We start from the raw sequence: 12,904 nt of genomic DNA, 5'->3' as shown, positions 1-12,904 counted from the left end.
ATATTGCATTTTGAACTGTCTGCTTGTTTAATCAAATACCCATTTACACATTTATATGTGCATGAGGAAAATAATTGAAATGCAAATCAGCACTAGATTAATAATGACACCTCTACTGAAAATTGATGTTATCAAATGTATGTGGCAAATGCAAAATGGAAGAACAAAAGGTGATGTGTGCCAAATATTACACAGCTCAAAGGCTGTTTACTGTTTAAAAAAAAAATACGAAAGCGTTTAAGCAAATGAGAGAGAAGCATTATCATAGTTAAGGCATGAACCTGAGCAGTGCCAGGGGCTTCCTGGCCATTGAAGTCCACTGTAACAAGACTGACTTGAGCGCTCAAAGTATTTACTGCCTCCATTGGTGAGTTTTATGAATTCATGTTTTACATCTAAGAGAGCAGCATATAATGTGCAACTTTGACTGCATAACCTGTATTTCACAGGGCCTAAACTTCAGCGCAGGATTGCAGCCATTTGTTAAAATTGTGGACAATTATGATCAATCCCACAAACTGCACATTTATATATAAACTATAAAAATGTATATATATGTGTGAAATTCCAGCACAGAAAATTTTGCTACAACAGAGGTTGATGATATAGTAGATTAAGGAATTTGTCTTTCTATCCCACTGTAATTCCGTAATCAGTATGTATAAATCCGCACTAATGCGTCTTTTCAATTTGTACTCCGCAACCATTACCATACACTGTTTACACACCAAGAAAATTAGTTCATTTAACCCTTCCATTGTTGAAGCAGCTTCGTGACCATTCTGTTTTAATTTAAGAGACAGCAGGCAAAGGAAGAATCCAGCCTAGATCTGTTTGTCATTGTCTAAGGAATGCAAGATTCACTAGGTGCAAAAGATGGAGGACTGTTGCTTAATCTGGGAGGAATTTGTCAGCAAGAGAGGGGGCCTGGTGAACACGCTAACTATCTGCTGGTGCAGCTGTAAACAACAGGCATGGGAATGCATCAGCTCTCACTCTCTGCCCAAAGTAGACCCCTCAGCCCCTATGCCTATTTATGAAAGATTGCCCCATGCTTGCCAGAAGACCATAAATCTCACATGAAATTGATCGGACCACTATCTTATGGTCCCAAGTGCTCATTCTGATGAACTGTTCAGATTTCAGAAACTAGACGGAAACTCAAACTTTTTGATTTTAAAATTTTGATTTTAGTCAGACTGAACCAATAAAAATGTGCCTTTTTAAAATGTCATGTAAATGAATTTTGCTACATTTATGCTTCTTATACACACTGGAATATCATTTTCCTCCAACGAAAACTTTAGAAAACGCTCTCCATAACCACATACTTTGGAAAACGATGGCATTAGGAAACTAAAAACAGAGGTTAAAACATAAATGATTAGAGTGGACGTAGCCTCAGTCCCACTGAAATAGTTTTTGCAAAAACAGGCCATGTCCACACTAAATGCATTAATTTTGCTACATTTTCAGCTCTTAAACAGTAGAACGGCATTTTATTTCACCAGAATTGAGTGTTTCGAAAATGCTCTCCATTACTGCATACTTTTGAAAATGATGACGTTAGAAAACTGTGTTTTCAAAAAAAAAAAAAAATGGATTAGTATTGATGTGACCCTAGATAACACGGCTGTAGCTTGGCTTCGTCTACCTTGTATACAAGTCAATCGGATCACAATTGGCATTGGTGCTGTGTGCATGCTCCGAAAGACAGAGGTGACGCACGACTGGTATTTAACCTGTAAGTTGAACACAACACCAACAAGGCAGAGAATTCATGTTGAAAGCTAGACACCTGAGAAAGCATTCATGTTGTTGCAGCTGAAGGAGCTGAAGATTCTTAAATACATGGATGGGAAATAAACAAGGAACAGCGAAAAGCAAAACCGGAGGAAAATGTCTTTGTCACTTCCTCAGCTGATGTCCTTCGTGTCATGTATACTTGGACAAACACATTAAGGCTGTAGATTGACTACGGAAAAAAACCTGCTGTCTCTCGATTATGGCCGCACGTGTAAATGTACTGATCGTGTGCATGCCAAAATTACTTCACAATGATTCCCTCACATTGTAAAATGTGTCTGTCTTCAGAGAGCACCTGAGATGTGTCAAATGAGACTAAACGTCTCGGTTACTGTCATAACCTCCATTCCCTGATGGAGGGAACGAGACGTTGTGTCGATGTAGTGACACTAGGGGTTGCCCTTGGGAGCCCCAAACACCTCAGATCTTTGAGAAAAGGCCAATGAGAATTGGCGAGTGGAATTTGCATGCCACTCCCCCGGACATACGGGTATAAAAGAAGCTGGCTCGCAACACTCATTCAGGTTTTGTGCTGAGGAGCCGAGACAGGGTCCCGGCCATTTCAGCGGGTAGTACAGCGTTGTGGCGGGGGGACACAAAGTCTCGTTCCCTCCATCAGGGAACGGAGGTTACAATAGTAACCGAGACGTTCCCCTTCTGTCACTCACACGATGTTGTGTCGATGTAGTGACACTAGGGGTCCCTATATGAAACGCCACAACTAGCTGAACCGTGTTACGTGGACTGCCGTTGCAGGTGCAAGCAAGCTGCTGCGTGCATAGTAGCAGGTGCACCGGTCTGCACGTAGCCTCCCCCAATGCCCCAAAAAACATCATATAGTTTGAATACCACATCCCTGGGGGGGGGGGGGTGTTGGAAGAGACATATCTAGTATGGGAGCAGGCCGCGCCAGCCACGGCCTTTTCTCTCTATATTTTCTCTCCACAGAGTATTCAGTTATTCAGCTGGGGCCATTTTAATGCTCTGTAGGGCTTTACTGGTTGTTTAGATCTGTGTTACTATCAGAAATAATTAATAATTATTTCTTTAGTTATTAATTAATATTTAAATTAATTAATTGAATCTAACTCATTGAAACCTCATATGGGGCTCCAGTAAATGTAGTGTGCTACATTTAGGAGCGGGTTTGGTTATTATCAATAATTAACAATTATCAAAGATAATTATTAATTATTAAAATAAATAGAACATTGATGAGAATCAATGTTAGCTTTTTTAATCCTTTAAATCAACAATTATCAAAGATAATCACCAATCATTAACATCGATGAAACATTAATTAAAATTAACACTAGCTTATTGATCATTCAGATTCAACAATCATCAAAGATAATTATCAATTATCAAAAATCAATAGAATATTAATAAGGATTAACATTGACAGGGCACCACCCTGAAATCAGGGACTAATAACCAGATAGTATAACAGTCTCAATATTAGATTGTTTTCTTAGGAAAATCGACATCCGAAGAATATAGATTTTCGGGGAAAAAACAATGAATGAAGGCTTGAATCCGAGCACTGACATCTCGTCAGCATGACACAGGTGTATGCAAAACAAACCAAAACACTTCTCTTTGTAATATAAACAAAGTTTATTTATGCAGTAATATCAATTAATAATTAATACAATGCAGTCAATAAACTTCCGACTTACAACTACAAACTAAACAGAGATATGATTAGATATGGAAATCAAAATAATCCTATAACATATGAGGGTGTGTGTGTGAGAGAGCGAGTGTGTGTGTGTGTGTGTGTGTGTGTGTGTGTGTGTGTGTGTGTGTGTGTGTGTGTGTGTGTAAGGAGGAACACGCACAAAATGGCGCGACTCTCATGGAGAGTATGTCACGCGAGACTTCTGGCCAGGGAATATGGCGAATGTGGGCGGAGAGAAACCAGTAAATGGCGTCTACCAGTTACCGCGTGTATCCGCTTGTACGATAGCTTAGGGACAAAGCTGAGCTTTATCACGAAGCTATCTACGAGCCAAAAATGTGTGGCAGAATGTTTGTGAGGGGTCGTGCATGTGTGTGTGTGTGTGTGGTTAGTACAAGAGAGAGAGAGAGAATTAAGTGATGGCCCCAAAGCCGATTTCGCGATCGTGGGAGAGAAAGCAGCTGTTAGTTTATCACTCAGAGACGCAATGGACGGCTCGTTAACAGTCCCGTGTTCTTTGATTCTTTAATGGATAAACTCAGTTTGCCGGTCTCACCCAAAATGGTGGAAATGCACAAAAGTCCAATGAGGTTGGACCACAATACAGCAAACCAAATTTGTGATAATTAATACCCTGAGTATTAATAATGAGCGGACATGGTGGTCCGTAAACTGTACAAGCAAAAACCTTGGTACACAAGAATAACACACTATAATATTCTATCTCTGCAGAGACGTAAACCTCTTACTTGAATCGCATGAGGATGCAGGTGGAATTTGTGTTCATCCGTCCTTTAACTCAGACTCGGTTCCTCCAGGCTTGGGTGATGACGGGAGGCCGTTTCCTCGCTCTGTCAGTGGGCGGTACGGCTGCTGATTCTCGGCGGGCTGGTGGAGAAATCAGAAACGTCGACTTGATTGAAGATGGAAGAGAAATCTTTAATCTCTTCACTTCTGCAGGCAAACGGATGAAGATGCGGATTGCTCGGCGGTCTCCTTCGGATCCGTTAGAGTGTTCGGTTGAACACAGAGTAATCTCAACTCATCCAGCGAGATGGAGATTGTATGGCCACAGTTTCAAGTCAGACGTTACTTCCTTGTGCCACGAGACTGCACCTGAGAGCAGCGATGAGCTGCGTCTATCCACAGAGAGCAAAGTTGCTGGAAGCAAATCCCGGAAGCATTTCAGAGGTATTTCTAGTCCTGATGATGTCATGGTTGAGGTGCGTTCTGTTGTGTGCCTCATCCAATAGGAGTTGAGAGTTTGATCCTTTAGTGAGCAAGGCTTCATGGGATTTGTAGTCCGTTTTGGACTCCCTTTGTTTGATTTTGGCACGATTTTTATCAGTATAATTTATGACTTATGTGGGGGCCTGAGTTAGGTTTTACAACTGTGTTAGGCCTGCCTTTGTCTTCTATCTGACTACATGAGGCCCAACAGCTCAATATATGTGCCGGAGAAGGTGTTCTTTTCCTATCCTATTCTTTCAGGGGGAAAAGACCCCGTGGAGACCACATCCTGCCCAGAGGGGAGGTAACATGTGGCAAGCATGTCATGTGGGCTCAGAGCCGCACATGGAGGAGGTGCGGTGGTAGGTCCTGCCTGAAAGGGGAGGAGCTCTACAAACACAGCAACCAGGACAGAGAGGGGCTCTGTCGAAAAGAGACGCAGGTCTGCTGAAAATACATCACATCACAGGTGCACCGCAACCACCTTATCCACCTGAGGGACCTCTGTATACCCGTGGGCCGCCCCGCCATTGAGGGTAGTGAGAGCGGACGAGCTGGGAGGTTGGTTTCGGGCAGAAAAAGGTGCCCTCCACGACCTCGTCAGCTTGTCGTGCACTTCCGAGAAGAAAGGGACCGGGGGAGGTATGGCTGTGAGCGGTGCCCCGAACCCAGGAACCAATCATCTAGCCACGAGGGCTCAGGGGAGGGTGGAAGGTTCCACTCCAACCTGACACACGCGGCGGCCAGGGCAAGCATGACGGTCATCTCGCCGTCAGCCTCAGACTGGGCAGGCCGACACGAAGGTGGCAGCCCAGTTGGGTCCTCGGCATCTGACATCGCCAGTATGCTCTCCGATGCAGCGACTGAGCACTCATCCCGCTCCAGAGCTCCGAAAGGGACACTAAGCTGGCCCTGGGGCGAGCTGGTCTCCTCTCGGAACTCACCAGCGGCAAACGAGCGTGCTGGGGAATGGGAGGTCCGCGGGGATTTACCCGGCAGAGCCGTGCCCACTGAAGCCTCCAAATCGCTTCCAGCGCCAGCCGGGCCGGCCTCGTACCCGGAGGTAGAAGGCACGGCGAGGGGGGGCGGCTAGAGTGGCTTTCCCCCGGAAGAAGGAAAGCCGCGACCGCAACGTTGCCATGGTCATATTCTTGCAATGAGAACATGAACCATGCACGAACGCTGCCTCAGTGTAATTATGACCCAGACACGTGAGGCAGCACCCGTGGCCATCGGAAGCGGAGAGATAGTGACTGCATCCAGGAATCACACAAAGACAGAAAGGCATCTGGAAAAAGACGCTTCTTTAAAAAGACGTTCACGTCAATGTGTTTGCTCTAATAGGGAAAATATACTCTTTGCAGGAATATAAACTCTCTTAGCGCTGTCGAAGCGCCCAGGGGCATAATCTGCACAGATCTGTGCAGAAGGACAGAAAAGCCACTGGAATGCGCTGTATATCCAACAGCAAATGCTTCTTGGGAGGTGAATGGACCGGTAGTGGAAGACAGCTTGCTGACACACAACCGCTCAGCTCCGAAGAAAAAATCTGAATGAGTGGTTGCGAGCCAGCTCCTTTTATACCCGTATGTCTGGGGAGTGGCATGCAAATTCCACTCGCCAATTCTCATTGGCCTTTTCTCAAAGATCTGAGGTGTTTGGGCGACCCCTAGTGTCACTACATCGACACAACGTCGAGTGAGTGACAGAAGGGGAAATGCATTTAGTTTGCCTTTCTACATAACAGCTGAAGTCATCTTAGGTACCACTAACAGCTAAGTGGGTCATCAAACAGGAGCTTGGTGTTACTGCAGGTAATGATATGCAATTACAGTGTCTGCCAGCCACAAAACTGTCATCAGCTCCCCCAGAATGTGATTGATGTATCTACAGTACCAGCAACTTCTCTTCACTTCTCTTCTTGTTTGAATTGTTTACAATGCTTTTACCAACCATCAGTGCTCAAAACTGACTGCACTGTAGAAACAACATTAAAATACACTTGCTTTGAAATAACTTCCATTCAAAGCACAACCATGACTGGATCACCGTGACACTCAAAACAGTGATATAAACAACAAACAGAGCATTTAAACACATTAAACCCCAAACTCCACTCACAGTATCCAAGATACAAAATAATTACTATCAATGTTATTCTATTCCACCTACAAGAATAATAGGACACTGCAAGCCTGGTGAACCAGCCAAACAGGCTCCTGAGGTTGATATTCATGTCAAGGTTCCAGGCGTTTGTGCTCTTCTCTGCTAAGGGGAGTGATCCAACACTACTGGGAATGACAACACTTACAGTATATTACCTTTACAGAAATCTTCATGTGAGCAATACATGTTAATATAAATCAGATGCTCCCTGAGGTGCTCCTTTCCGCTACAAAGTGTTAGCGGAGATGGGGGCGAGGAGGATTTTTATATCAGATTTATAGGCTCTTGAGATGTCTCAGACACTATATCGCTCAAGGGTGAAAGGCAACACCAGCATAGAGATCAAGATGGCACATGGAACCCCACCAACAACTTCAATAAGGGTAAAAGAAAGCGTGCGTGCACAGTATCTGCAGTCTTATCGTTCCTGTTTCTAATAATTTGAGTATGCAACCATCTGCCCAAAAGCTTGGGAGAGTTATGGGAAAATAAAACTCCTGGTTCATAAGATTAGTCTTTCTGCTCAGCATCAAGAACCTGTGGCATGTTCTTTCCCTTTTTAACTCTGGATACCTTCCAGAAATATGGGGATCAATCTGTTGTTTGTTCTTGTATCCATCCATACCGAAGTCATCAGAGATAAAGAAACATGCATCTTTCGTGTGTGCTTCTTAAGCTTTGGTCAAGTCTGTTAAGACTTGGTTTCTCCATTCGTGTCCATCCCAGTTCAGATTCAGCCACCCTTACATACAGAGACACACACACAGACACACACACACACACACACACACACAAACAGTTTAAAAGCATTTGTGTTCTATCTTGTGTTATTTTGTGACTTTAGTGAGCCGATTCCCAAGACAAGGCATTCAAAGAAGTCTAGCTATAGAGTTAAGAAAGAACTTCAGAAAGGCATGTCTTGAGAGATGAGCTGTTGCTTGGTTTAAAAAAAAAAAAAAAATTCTCAATTCACATGGCCCCTTCCAGCATGATGAATGAGTGCTAAATGTTAATTTCAGTGTCCTTCAGTAACTATTTTCAACTTGACATGCATTGACACAACACTTGTGGAAGGACGCGAAAAAACAGTGCAAGATGCAATACAATGGCTAAAAGCATCAAAAGCACCACTTTTCCGAGAGAGTTTTACCATGCAAACATTTAAATGATTACTCAGGGTTTAATACAAGTTAAGCTCAATTGACAGAATTTGTGTCATAATATTGATTACCACAAAAACATATTTCGACTTGTCCCTGCTTATCTTAAAATAAATAATATATATATATATATATATATATATATATATATATATATATATATATATATATGGGTTACAGTGAGGCACTTGTAATGAAAGTGAATGGGGCCCATTTTTTAAAGGGTTTAGGCAGTTTATAATGAAGCTTATAATTTTTATAAAAGCACTTACAATAATTCTTCTGTTAAAACTTCTGTATTATTTGAGCTGTAAGTTGTTTAAATCATTGTTTTTATGGTCGTTTTAGGGTTTAAGGCATTACATAGTCATGACGATATAGCTGTAAAACTGGATATAACTTTACCCAGAAAAGGTTAGTAAGTGATTCTATAACAATAAAATCATGTTAACACACATATTGTTGATGTCTTGTAGCTATACTTTTGAAACAGTGAGTATTTTAACTTTTACGTATTGGCCCCATTCACTTCCACTGTAAGTGGAACTGTAACCCAGATGCCACAAATGCTGTTTATTGAACTTGTATTGAACCCAGAATATTCCTTTAACAGCTAAAGCACAGCACACTGTCAGCATGCTTAGAATTAGTTTAACAAAGACACAGGTATATTCCAAGTCTAGATTAAAACATTTATGCGGAAAGGAACTTGATGATAGATTTGATTAAAATGACTGATTAATGTGACCTAACGCCTTCCTCTCTCCTAATTTGCTCTCAGTGCCCCATGAAAACCTTTTGAATCTCAACAAAAACCATTGTTTATAGGTTTACAGTCAGGTCTGTTTCAGCAATACAAGCCAAGCTATTAGATCTGTTTCCCCAACAAATGCAGAACATGACCACCAAAGCCGCCAGATGTCTGAGAAAGAAATGTTGCTATTGTGAGCAGCAAGTCAAGTTCTAAAGATGACGATTGAGATGCCCTGTTAAACCCTCAGAGGCAGTCTTCCAGCCCTCATCATAATCCACACATGAACACAACATCACAACATGTCTTTCCACAGAATCCGCTGACACTATGCCAAGGCAGATATGTATACAGTACTTCAGTACACACACACACACACACATACAGAATCCCCCCTGAGCTTTTACCACTTCCTGGGAAAACAATAGAGGGAACGAAAAGTCAACAAACCGAAAGAATGTAAAGAGGAATGTGAAATAAAATGGAAGAGAGGGATGATCTCTTGTCTCAAACTAGCGGCATTCTTTCCATTGATTCAAAGTTCAAAGACAAACACGAGCTATAAAAACCTCATCAGCTCTAAACAAATGACAGCTCAGACAGCTCAACATGCGAAAGTATAATAATCATCTCTCAGCACCGCAGTCTAAAATTTGACAAGCCAAAGAGGTTGTACAATCTAAACACATTGAGCTCTAAAAACAGACAACATCAGATACGATTTCTGGTGGTAAAACCGGCTACAATCTGTGATATCTGAGCATTTAGCTACTGTTTGTAAAAGGCAATCCTGATGGGACGTGTCCACTGTGAAAACTGGGGACAGTGGGTGGACGCAGGGTGTCTAGGTGACCGAGTTGGAATTTGTAGAAATATTTTCTCTTGGTCCTCACTTTGATGTGAATGATCACCCTCTCAGATCTTGTCCTCTGCTCTGGCTTGGCCAGGGTGGGGCTCCTGGGCGATTGTGTGTATGTGTGTGAATGTTTTACGGGGGTCGCCACATGGAAGGGGCGAGCAGGGTTTTCCTGGAAGCACATCACACCCGGCTGCGTAACTGTAGCCTGGGCTGAGCGGGTGGTGCATCTTATCACTCTGTTCGACGTCCACCTGAAACAATATTTGCACATGAGTGTTCAATTTAACATTTGCGTGACCCCTTCAGCCCGGTTATGAAATGCTGCAGTGTGGCCCAACATGAGGATGCAACAGATGATCAAAAGGAGAACTGTAAAGATAAGTAAATGAACTGAAGTGTCTAAGGAAAACTTCCATAATTTCATTAAACAAACTTGATCAAATTCAAGACCAAACCCAAACACGGTAACATTTACCAACAAAAAGTACGGAGTTCTAAAATGACACAGCAAAAAACACATATTTGAAAAGATCAACACTGTACTGTAAATGAGTCACACTCAAACTGAAGATCCCATCCCATTTTCTAACAGATGTCTCCTTTAATAAGAACTCCTAACAAAACACTTAGCTAACTGCCTTCACCTGCACTATAAATTTATATGGCATCACCATGGCTATGGAAACAAGGGTGAGAACATTTCATAAATTAAACTAACTATTGTCCATCCACAAATAGCATTCTTGAAAGAGATGTCATACTGTATGCTAGAACAGCATTTCCCAACCTTGGTGCCATCTGGCGTGATCAGGGGTGCCATGCAAAAAATCCTTCAAATATAAAAAGAAATATCTAAAAATGCATATGTATATCATAAAAAACGGAATCTCATACATTTCTCAATAATAACAAGTAGTAATAATAATATTACTGCCAATGAGTCTCTCTCTCTCGCTCGCGCACACACTCATCATTCCGCAGCTCACTGGACTCAATGGACGTGAAGCGCATTGATATATCGTGTGTCTGCATGTGAGTGACGCAATCGCTCCTCTTTATAATCAACGGAGCTGTCTACAATGCAAGTACGCGACATCGGAGCGATCTTTTTGCCACGTCACATCGTCGTGCTCGCTCACAGGGCCGTAGCTAGTGGGGTGAAAGGTGGGTAACGATTCTAGGGTCCCAAAGTTCTAGGGGGATCCATGGCAAATTCAGATTTGTATTATTTTAATAGGTAAGGGGCCAAGAGCAATATATAGTTAAGGGGCCCAGAATTACTTGCAATGGCCCTGCTCTCTCATATTACAGCTGCTTTGATAACAAAGACAGAAATAGCAAAAATGCTTTGTGTGTAATGCTCCCAGAACAGCAGAGTGAAGAGAAACGTTTCAGACTACTTCATTCCCTTGTTAAACACATGATACATCTCTCATCTCCACCTGATCTGTACAGGTATTTTTTCTGCCTTGTGAATAAGTCATTTTAATAACTAGGCCTGTTTAACGATTTACAAAGTATAAAAAATATATTATTGTTAATGTAAATCCATGATATGCAAAATATCATCTTATTATCTATCTGTCTTCTGCATATTTTGATTTAGCAGCAAGGTTCCCTCTTTCAGGAATTAATCTGTTAATTTTCTGTGCATTTTGTCAACTGTAAACTGGAGAGAATTTACTTATTTAAGGGATAACACCACTCTTAAAGGAATAGTTGACCCCAAAATGGAAACTCTGTCATCACTTAATCACCTTCATGTTTTTGCAAACACATATGGCTTTCTTTCATCAGTGGAACTTAAAAGGAGATATTAGGCAGACTGTTAGTCTCAGTCACCATTTACTTTCATTGTATGAAAAAAAAAGATGAATGAAAGGGAATGGTGACTGGGAATAACATTCAGCCTAACATCTCCTTTTGTGTTCCACAGAAGAGAGAAATGCATATGGGCTTGGAACAACATATGGTCGGGTAATCATGACAGATTTTTCATTTTTAGGAGAACTATCCCTTTAACTACCTGTAAAAGTATTTGTTAAAGGTATTGCCAACAACAATATAAATGTAAGTCAGCACATGATTGCATGTCTTGCTGGAAATCAAATGACTGAGGGGAAGGATCATAATGTAGGTTGTATACAATAAAAATAATTCTATCTGAATAAAACTAGAGGTAAGAATTGAGGTAGTCCCTTGTGAGATTTAAATGAGATTTGTTAAAGTTTTGGATGTTTTAGTTTTACAAGATTTATTGACCCCAAAAAATCAGTTGTCTGAGACAGTGATCAATTATACAGTCTAGTGGTCAGTAAAAAAACTTGTTTGACCACAGAACACTGCAGCTGACCAATCAGAATCAAATGTTTTAGAGAGCCATGTAAATAAGACATGATACTGTTTTGCCATAGCTAACAAGCATATTTCATTTCTGGAAATGCCTCCAAGGTAAATTTGATAGGCTTTGTAAACTGAAAACGTAGTTACTGTTGATTTTAATGGGAAATGGTTTAATGCATGTCTAAGCCCCAAACAGACCATGATTTTTTTAAATAAAACAACTTCCCAATAAAAAAAAAATGTTTACAGAAGTATTTATTACAACTAATAAAAAAATATTACTTTATGAATGACTTGATAATTTAGCTTTTTATTTAGCTCATAATTTAGCTCATTCAAAGCTATTTTGTTGTGCAAATGTTTGTAACCCTAGCAATGACTGCATTTATCAGTACAACTTGAAGTGTTCTGCATCAAATCCAGATTTTATTTTCTTTAAGAGTAATTTTGAAAGGGGAAGAGCAGTACAAAACCACACTGAGAACGAGTGTGAGTGATTTTGTAATTTAACACCATGCCAGCTACCGTGGCTATTTTCATGGCGAAAAACAAGTTAAAATACATTTCTGGGAACAATATTAAAATCCTATATAATGTTTTTAAAATGTATTTTCGATAAAAATTCTAAAACTAATTCAGGGTTGTTTTGTTAAAAATCTCTTCAAAAGTGTTTGCTGTGTAAAATAATTTCCTAAAAGATATCAAATCAGCACAATCAAATAGAATATGCTTCAGAGACAGTGGACTTTGGCATGAGGTGCATAATGGTGGATCTTCGTCTGATATTAAAAACTTATGTGTGAGTCTGGAATATTCTGCAACGGGTGTAAATGATTTGGTCCCAGCGATTGCTCAAGTAAAATATCTGTCTTTTTCCACTACAGGGTTGATTGCATGTAGTTGGTTTT

General features: G+C 41.0%; 1 pseudogene; it reads right to left on the bottom strand.

The window, feature by feature from the left end:
* The window catches only part of LOC127411692 (protein SLX4IP-like), a 104,485-nt pseudogene that overhangs the window by 52,708 nt on the left and 38,873 nt on the right, over positions 1-12,904 (bottom strand).

This window comes from Myxocyprinus asiaticus, chromosome 21 (genome assembly GCF_019703515.2).
Source record: "Myxocyprinus asiaticus isolate MX2 ecotype Aquarium Trade chromosome 21, UBuf_Myxa_2, whole genome shotgun sequence".
Lineage (NCBI taxonomy): Eukaryota > Metazoa > Chordata > Actinopteri > Cypriniformes > Catostomidae > Myxocyprinus > Myxocyprinus asiaticus.
This window is presented reverse-complemented; position numbering and strand designations above follow the sequence as displayed.